The 10,101-nt window shown below is 38.6% G+C and overlaps 1 long non-coding RNA gene across 5 annotated transcripts in view; it reads left to right on the plus strand.

The window, feature by feature from the left end:
- Window positions 1–8,265, plus strand: part of LOC132372050 (uncharacterized) — a 58,789-nt gene extending 50,524 nt beyond the window's left edge. For all 5 annotated transcript variants that reach the window (XR_009505078.1, XR_009505077.1, XR_009505079.1 and 2 more), the window contains 3 exons: window positions 2,357–2,413; window positions 3,350–3,725; window positions 7,245–8,265. This is a non-coding gene — a long non-coding RNA (uncharacterized LOC132372050). The remainder of the gene's footprint in view (window positions 1–2,356; window positions 2,414–3,349; window positions 3,726–7,244) is intronic.
- Window positions 8,266–10,101: the final 1,836 nt, after the last annotated feature.

The raw sequence follows: 10,101 nt of genomic DNA on the forward strand, positions 1-10,101 counted from the left end.
TAAAAAATGAGTTGTTAATAGTCCATGACATGCACTAGTATCATGATTAATTAAATGATCTCTTGTGGTTGATTATGATGAAGTGTTTGCTGAAGCAAACATCTTGGATACCAAGTGGCTGTCATACATATCTTTTTGGTTGCAGTGAAAACTATGAAATCTAGAAGGTAGGGTAACTCCTTGATTGAACTGATGAGCTTACTGAGAGAAAATGATAAATTCAGACCTTTTAACTCTCAACTAGACACTGTTGGAGATTCAGAGAGTTTCTATAGCTCTCCTAAAAGAATCTTTTACTTTCTGTAGCCACTAAGCTGACTTTGCTGAAGATCAGGCCATAATTTAATTGGTTGCAGAATTACAATAAAAGCTGGATTTATAAAGTGCCAATCTGTTACTTGAAAGTTAAGACATTGATTGGGAAGGAGTGGGACCTGGAGTGGGGTACCTGTATGAATTCAGATGGAGCAGAGAGTGTAGAACCCCTGAGTTTTTCTGAGCCTCCTTTACTTCCTGCTGTAACTGAGGAAACTGGCTTTCCCTTATTCCAAGGTCCTGTAATAACCTCACCTAAGTTGGTTGCAGTAAAAAAGGATGCCTAGCCTTGTCAAGACCCACCAGCACTATCTCTGATGACCTCTACAACTCAAGTCAGAACAAGTACAGGGGATGAGTACAAGGAGAGTGTAACTGTTCCTGAACTCAGGTCTGGCTGCTTGCTGCTTGAAAATCAATACCCAAGAGAGAGGCAAATGTTGGTAGAAAGGAGAGTTGCTTTTAATCAGAATGCTGACAATCTGAGGAGATGGTGGACTCAGTGTCCCCCAAAAACCATCTCCAAAGATTCTATTCAGCCATGAAAGCTATTAAAGAGAAAAAGGGAAGTAACCTCAGTTAATCATTGAGGTAGGGGGTCAGAGCCATCGCCCTCCCCCACCGCGTGCAGCCTTGCGTGCAGGCTTGTCGACTTCTTGTGATCTTTAGATGCTGTCTTGTTCACACAGTTTATTCACGAGATTACTGAAGGGGAAGCTAGGGAAGAGACCTGGTCCTCTGTTAATTACTTATTCTGCATTTCTACTTCTTTGATCTATGGAAAGACCAACAAGTTAGGCAAAGTATTGTGTGATCAAAAGATTTGAAAGGTGTGCTAGGGCCGGAGATGAGTAGAGCATGGGGGCGCCTGGTTTAAGGTTAGTGGCAAGACCAAGGGGCCTCCTGCAGAGAGCTCTTTCCTGCAAAGGGCGCTTTCCTGCCAAAAGCTGCTTACATAGCTATGCTCAAAAGAATTGCAAAATTTGCTATTATATACTGGCAGAAACTTGGTGAATTTATGTGGGAATGGATTTTCTGCTTGTTAGATTGAGATAGATGGACTATAACATTGGATTAGGCTAAGTTTATTGATATGAATTCACAGAAAGCCTGGATTTAATGCATTGGTTCAAGCAACTGGAAGTGGCTGTAAGAGTTTGCTTGGTTGATTGAATGAAACTTGGACTCAGTGGTTGTCTACATTCATTGAGGTTGAGATGTCAGAATTTCCAGGCCTAATGTTAAGGAAGAAATTCAAAGTTTTAGGGAGGTGGGAACTTTGGAGTGGATTAATCATATGCAGTCTCATACTGCCCTGCTCCCTCCACTGTAATGTTAGAGAACGTCCGGCGATTACTCCCTTCACTAAGGCATTAAGAAATATATTAGTGAGAGGAGCTCCAGCATCTATAAAAATAACTGTGTGACTGTGATGGCTGTTCTCTGGAGGCTAGGGATGAGGGATTCAGAATGCTTTGACACACTTTACACAGGAAAACACTGAGGGCCCCCCAAAATTTAAGTTTGTTGGGAGTAGATGTAGAACAAGAGCCCGTGTATATTGATTTCCGGTCTGAGACTTCTTTATTAAACTTCATTTAGACCAAAATTCATCACATTGTTTTGGTGTGTACTTCAAGACTCAAGACCACTTTGATTTTACACATTTATATTCATGCATACTTGTTTTCTCTCTCACATTTGACCCATGGGTAGAAAATCAAGAGACAATCCCATAACATGCAAAAACAAAAATTGCAGTCCATTACAGTAACTCTGCTGCATGCATGTTTATGCTGCTTTCAGACTCCAAAGGCAGAGTTGAGCAGTTGCAACAGAAACCTTATGACCTGCAAAGCCTAAAATGTTTACTCTCTGGCCCTTTATGGAAAAAGTTTGCCCACCCCTGCTCCAAAAATGAAAACATTGCATATAAAGCTTAAGTTCTTCATGATCACCCTTCTTTTTGTCAATATAAATTCAATAATATTATGTTTTCATGTTGGTAGATTTAAATAATCTATGATTTCTCTGTCATTAGGAAAGATGGGGCAAAGTTCTCAGAAGACAGAGCAGAATGACTGTCTCCTAAAGAAAGGTAGGCTACTTGGTCTCCCTTTTCACAGCATATTTTAAGGATTATAATTACTACAGAGAACTTTTACAGATCACTGATGCAAAGTTGCCTCCTGATGATTAAGAGGTGACTTTATTTTTTCAACTATTGACATTCACTACATTAAAAAAAGAAAAAAAAAAACCTTTCCTCACTAATTGTTTAGGGCCTGATAATTTGTCAAATTTAATACACATTCATTATGTAAAATTGGAAAAGTATAAAAAAGTAGAAAGAAAAAACATAACTCTCTAGACCAACCACCTAAAGACAACCATTGTTAATTTGGTTTCTTTCTTAGCATTAATTTTAATTGAAAAATGCTCAATGAATAGAAAGAAAAAATTGACGCATCATTATTTTCTGGCTGTTTGTAGCTTAGCTTCAAATGTAATATTTATAGAATATATAGTCAATAAATAATTAGTTGTCACCTGCCTCTTTTTACCTTGTGAAATGTGAGATTGCATGTATTTTCCAAAAGTCAAGAAAAACCTATTCATATCTAAGACAGGCCATTATTTCCTAAATTACTGAAGTCACCCTGGAGATGAAGTTGTTTTGAGATGACTGATTTTTTTCATTATCCCACCAGCCTGAATATTTACTGCTGTGATCCTTTTTCACCATTTACACTTAAAAAATCTCTCAGGAAAAGGGAAACAAAAAGCCCCTAGGATCCTTCTCCATTTCAGTGCCTCTGTCACCAAGTGCCCTTGTCTAGCCTCTTGTCTCCCGTGGGAAAATCCACTGTGGCTGCTCAGTCAGATGTGTCTTCTGGAGAGATGCCATGATGGAGTGCTTCCTGATAATGTCTGTCTGAAGACCTGTTTCACACACCTCTTCTCAAGGGATTAAACGGGTATACTGGCTGAATCATAGTTTGATTCTTATGTCAGCCTTGCTTTTCTTCCCCAGGATTACCTTAACATTTTAAAAGAAATCTTCAGGGGCTTCCCTGGTGGCACAGTGGTTAAGAATCCGCCTGCCAGTGCAGGGGACACGGATTCGATCCCTGGCCCGGGAAGATCCCACATTCCGCAGAGCAACTAAGCCCGTGTGCCACAACTACTGAGCCTGCGCTCTAGAGCCCGTGCGCCACAACTACTGAGCCCACGTGCTACAACTGCTGAAGCCTGTGTGCCACAACTACTGAAGCCTGCGTGCCTAGAGCCTGTGCTCCACAACAAGAGAAGCCACCGCAATAAGAAGCCCATGCACCGCAACCAAGAGTAGCCCCCACTCGCCGCAACTAGAGAAAGCCTGCGCACAGCAACAAAGACCCGATGCAGCCGTAAATAAATAAATAAATATATAAATTTATTTGAAAAAAAATCTTCAGTGAACACTAGATTGGTCTCTTAGTATAGCTGCTGAAGCAAATTACCTCAAATTTAGTGGCTTAAAATGACACAAATCTACTATCTTACAGTTCTGGAGGTCAGGAGTCTGAAATAGTTCTCACTAGACTAAAATCCAGGTGTTGGCAGGACTGTGTTCTCTTCCAGAGGCCCTAGGGGGGGAGCATCTGATGTGTTGCATTTTCTAGTGTCTAGGCGTCTCCCACATCCCCTTCCATCTTCAAAGCCAGCAATGGCCTGTCCGGTCTTTCTCATAGTGCATCACTCTGACACTGACACTCATGTGTCTCTCACGTTTAAGGTCTCTCATGATTACATTGGGCCCACCCTGGATAATCCAGGATAATCTCCCAGGTCAAGATCCTTAACTTAATCACAGCCACAAAGTCCTTTTTGGCATCTAAGGCAACATGTTCACGGGTTCTAGGGATAAGGACATGGACATCTTTCCAGTGGGGTACATCATTCTACCAACCACAAATACTGTAACTCAAAAGAGTGGATAATGTCTGAAATGGGACAGAATCACTGGGGAGATACTGTTTTCCTTTTACTATTTCTCAGTCATACTAGTTTACTACTTCAGCTGTTGTAGTGTAAAATACCTTTCAGGAGTAAAATTATTATTCTTGCAAGCCCTTTTTCAGGGCTGGCCCAAGGCAAAATGGTGATGTAATTTGTCTGACCTGTCAAATTTTTTCCTTCCAGTTTTACTTATCCTTTCCCAGAACTCTGCTCTCTTCTCTTACCCTCAGTCTTAGGTTAATCCTGATAAAATATTTTGTAATAGGAGCTAAAGAAATGACCCTCCTGAGGATATTTTCACATTATAAAAAGGTTTCGAAAATCCAAAGACTTAAAGACACAGAGTGGAGCTATAGGTTCCAAAATGATCCGTAATAGGCTGATAGTAAATTATATTCAAATGTTTGTTCATTATGTGCTTTGCTTGTCACTGCGAGGGTTCAGAGTAAAGCTCAGTTGCCATTCTCAAGGAGTTGATAGTCTGGTCAATTTAAAATTCATATTCTTGCATCAGAGGACTTTCAAACCACCCATGTAGGTTCTAGTCCTTTGTAGCTATGTTATCATTGACAAACATTAGGATTTGAAAACTGGGATTTTTTTTTTAATGGAATTGCTATAGACCTATATTTACCAATGGTTGCAAATTTACTAATACAATTGACCCTCGAACAACACCGGGGTTGGGGTGCTGACCCTTCACCCACTCAAAAATCTGCTTACAGTCTGCCCTCCATATGCACGAGTTCTACATCTGCAGACTCAACCAACCTTGGATCGTGTAGTACTGTAGTATTCACTGTTGAAAAAAATCCATGTATAAGTGGACCTGTGCCTTTCAGACCTGTGTGTTCAAGGACCATCTGTACAGTGTGCCAATAAAACGAAGGCTTCAAGTTTCCTATGTCTTCTGATAGAAGAAGTGGGGGGAGAACGGGATGAGATATAAACCTTAAATTTGCCAGTTTACAATATCTTCTGGTTTAAATATTTTCTTCTGATTGACTCAGATTCTTAGATTTAAAACTTATTTCCCCTCCTTCTATACCTTTCCAAAATGGTATCTGGACACCAAACAAACCTACCTTGTGCTCCAGAAGGACATACTATCTCTATCTTTCAAGACTGCTCTCTACACAAGCATCCCAGAAAAGATAGCCTCTGCTTACATGATGTAAAGAAACACAAAAATAAATGGGGAATTGTCTCCCAATGCACGCATCCTTAACCATAACAATTAAATTTCCCAGCTCAGCCTTAAAGGTAGAAGGGGTATTCGTTCTACATTATGGAAGAAACTATGCTCAGAGTCTTAAAGCCTTGACTAAAGTTATAAGAGCTTTGGAACTACCAGAAACTAGAGATTATTATGAAGAAAATAGTTTGGTTTGATATCTGCCAAATATTTCCCAAATTATCTATTGACTTTACATTTGTATATCTTTCCTATTTAAAATTTAGGAAGACCACAACTACATGGTGCTTGTAACACACAGATACGGTCTTGACTAGGACAATCACAATCTAAAGACTGCATTTACCTGAATTCTCAAAATTTCTTTTAGGAATATTTTACAGCTCTGTTTGGTGTTTTATTTTGACATGTACACTGTCAGGGAGTAAGGTGGTTCATGCTGTTAGTCAGGGTAATTAACATTAGTTGCTAACAAACAACTCCCAAGTTTCAGTGACATAATACAAAAAGTTTTGTTTCTTACTCATGTCACAGACCAAAGCAGGTCAGATGGCTCTCCCAGGGGTTCTCTCCTACAATGTTGAGTCAGGGATCCAGGCCTGTTTCATCTGGTGGTTCTACTTTCCAGTAGGGCCTCCAGAGTCCTTCAGTGCCCTCCATTTGGTCAGCTAACTAGCAAAGAGGGTTGAGGACCAGATGGGATATTATAGGGGTCAGGCCAGAAAGTGAGGTATATGACCACCCACATTTCACTGGCCAAAAGTAGTTACATGGCCTGACCTAGATGCAAAGAGTAGGGAAATGTGACCTTCGTATTGTCTCTGTCATGTTCTTTAATAAGAATCTATCAGTCAACATTATTTATTGATGATCAGCTTGGTGCATATCATTGTATTAGGTACTATGAAAGTAAAAAGAGAGTCAAAATTTCCTATGCATGGATATAAAGAATGGATTAAGGCAAGAAGTCTTTTTGACTCATTCTGTTAAATAAATGATTTAGTAATAGGGTGAATCCAAAGCTCCATTGTGAGTTAGTTGTTTAGAAATAGGGGCACATTTGACTCCCAGAAATAGTGTATAAATTATGGTGTATGTATTAGATAACATGTATTCCAGGTTCAAATTTCAGATGCCCAGATCACTGGTAGGGATTGCAGACTGCTTTCCATGTTCAACAGCTGAAGAGGGCAAACCTAACCAGTCATAAGAACTTGTGTATAACAGGTTAAGTTTTTTTCATAAGCATAAAAAAGGTACTGCATGTGAAGCAGTCAGTGACATCTTAAAGGAGGATGGAGTTGGGACTTGGGATTTGGGTCCTGAGAAAACTATATAAAAGAACAGGAAACAAATGACAGGACATGATGATTATCATCCAATTGGCAAGGGCTGCTATATAAAGTAAGAGGGGAAAGGAACTAGCATAATTATTATGTAGTGACGTTAATAGACAAAGAAAACATAAGTTAGAATTACCATGACCTCCATTTTGTTGCAACAGACATAAATATATTTTCAAAAGACCTGGTGACCTTGTAATTATGGAATGAAAGCAAATTAAGCACCTGCGTGCCTTCTGAGGTCCAATTTTGCTCACCCCTCACTGCCCCCGTTTGTATTTATAAATGATTCAGGTGTTTAGATAGCACAATGATGGTAGTAGGGAGCTGATATTTGTTGAATGCCTGTTATATGTTGAGAACCATAAGGTGCTTTTGTTTTTTTTTAGATAAGCTTACTGTTTTAATTCTCACGAGGATGCTCTGAGGCAGGCATGATTACCCCTGTTTTAACAGAAGAGAAAGCTGAAGCCCAGTGAAGTTGCATGACTTGATGAAGGACACGTGACTAATTGCGGAACTGGAACTGGAAAGCAAGTCTTTGGACTTTTTTTTTTAATTGCTTTGCATTGTAATGGTGACACGAATATAACATTATTGTAATCTCTGGTTGATATTTTATACATTTTATAACTCCATGTAAGGGAGAGTAAAAGATTGCTTGCTGGAACTCCACAGAAAAGGTAAAACAAAGAAAGGTGAAATATTGAAATGTATTGATTTTGATCACAGAATGGTAGATCTCACTCTACCATTCACGCTCTCATTCTCTTTCTCTTCCTTTCTGATTTATATCTCATCAGTTTCTGGAGAAGGATTGATGGAGGCTCTTTGGTTGACTCCCAGGAAAGTAATATATAGTGAAACTATTTTCACAGTTTAGCAAAATACATTGGTTGCCTTCATATTGTGAAGAACCAACAATACTGATAAATGAAAAAAAAAATCCATGTAGGTAGTACATGCTTTTATGCTTTATATGAATGGAGTCATATTATAAGCATTTTCCATAGCCTGCTTTTTTGTTTAAGATTATGTTATTAGGATTCATCCCTATTGTTTTGTGTAGGTGTAGTTCTTTAATTTTTACTGTTGTATGTGAAATTCCATTGCACATATATACCACAATTTGTTTATCCTTTGTATTGTTGATAGACATTTGGGTTGTTTCCAGGTTTTTGCCATAACAAGTAAATGCTGGTATGAATGTATGCAATGTTGTATGTATGTATCCTGGTGCATGTATGCAAGTGTTGCTGTAGGGGATATATATTCTTAGGAGTATAATTGCTGGGTCAACTTTATTAGATAATAAAGTTGCATCAACTTTATCAGATAATGTCATAGTGTTTTTCCAGAGTGAGTTTTGTATCAGTTTACACTCCAAACAGCCATGTAAAAGTTTTATTTGTTCCACAACCACTTTTTATACTTATTATTGTCATTTTTTTACTTTTGCTAATCTGGTAGCTCAGTGTAATTTTAATTAGTATACCTCAAGTACTAATGAGATTAAACACTGTTTCTTACGTTTTTTGGTCATTCTTGTTTCTACTTTTCTGTTACTTTCTAGGATCTTTGCCTGTTTTCTACTGGGTTGTCTTTTGATCATTGATTTGAACACGTGTTGTTGTTTTTTTTAAAACGTATCTTCTGGATACTAATTTGATAGTAGTTTGTGATGCAAATCTTTCCTTTCAATTTATGATTTATCTTTTTCATTTTTAAAATAATTTTTTGGGTAAACACAAGTATTAAATTTTAATGTAGTCAACTTTATCATTGCTTCTTGTATAACTTGTGCTTACTGTGTCTTAGTTAAGAAACCCTTTCTATCCTAATGTTGAAGAGATAATCTCTTATATCTTCAAAAATGTTTTATTTTTCATTTTAGCATTTTAATCATTTAAAGAAATTTTTAATTTAATTTTATTTTTTAAAATTTATTTATTTATTTATTTATATTTATTTTTGGCTACGTTGGATCTTAATTGCTGCACGTGAGCTTTCTCTAGTTGTGGTGAGCAGGAGCTACTCTTCCTTGTGGTGTGCGGGTTTCTCATTGTGGTGGCTTTTCTTGTTCCGGAGCATGGGCTCTAGGCGTGCGGGCTTCAGTAGTTGTGGCACGCGGGCTCAGTAGGTGTGGCACGTGGGCTCTAGAGCGCAGGCTCCGTAGCTGTGGCGCACAGGCTTAGTTGCTCCACGGCATGTGGGATCTTCCCGGATCAGGGCTCGAACCCGTGTGCCCTGCATTGGCAGGTGGATTCTTAACCACTGCGCCACCAGGGAAGTCCTGAATTTTATTTTATTTATTTTTTTATACAGCAGGTCCTTATTAGTCATCAGTTTTATACACATCAGTGTATACATGTCAATCGCAATCTCCCAGTTCATCCCACCCCCACCCCCACCCCCATGGCTTCCCCCCCTTGGTGTCCATATGTTTGTTCTCTACATCTGTGTCTCAACTTCTGCTCTGCAAACTGGTTCATCTGTACCATTTTTCTAGGTTCCACATACGTGCATTAATACATGATATTTGTTTTTCTCTTTCTGACTTACTTCACTCTGTATGACAGTCTCTAGATCCATCCACGTCTCAACAAATGACCCAGTTTCGTTCCTTTCTATGGCTGAGTAATATTCCATTGTATATATGTACCGCATCTTCTTTATCCATTCGTCTGTTGATGGGCATTAAGGTTGCTTCCATGACCTGACTATTGTAAATAGTGCTGCAATGAACATTGGGGTGCAAGTATCTTTTTGAATTACGGTTTTCTCTGGGTATATGCCCGGTAGTGGGATTGCTGTATCATATGGTAATTCTATTTTTAGTTTTTTAAGGAACCTCCATACTGTTCTCCATAGTGGCTGTATCAATTTACATTCCCACCAACAGTGCAAGAGGGTTCCCTTTTCTCCACACCCTCTCCAGCATTTGTTGTTTGTAGATTTTCTGATGATGCCCATTCTAACTGGTGTGAGGTGATACCTCATTGTAGTTTTGATTTGCATTTCTCTAATAATTAGTGATGTTGAGCGGCTTTTCATGTGCTTCTTGGCCATCTGTATGTCTTCTTTGGAGAAATGTCTGTTTAGGTCTTCTGCCCATTTTTTGATTGGGTTGTTTGTTTTTTTAACATTGAACTGCATGAGCTGTTTATATAAAAAATGTTTTATTTTTCAATACACGATTTTCTTGATATATATGGTGTGCTTTAGGAATATAATTTATTCTTTTCT

Source organism: Balaenoptera ricei, chromosome 9 (assembly GCF_028023285.1).
Source record: "Balaenoptera ricei isolate mBalRic1 chromosome 9, mBalRic1.hap2, whole genome shotgun sequence".
Classification (NCBI taxonomy): Eukaryota; Metazoa; Chordata; class Mammalia; order Artiodactyla; family Balaenopteridae; genus Balaenoptera; species Balaenoptera ricei.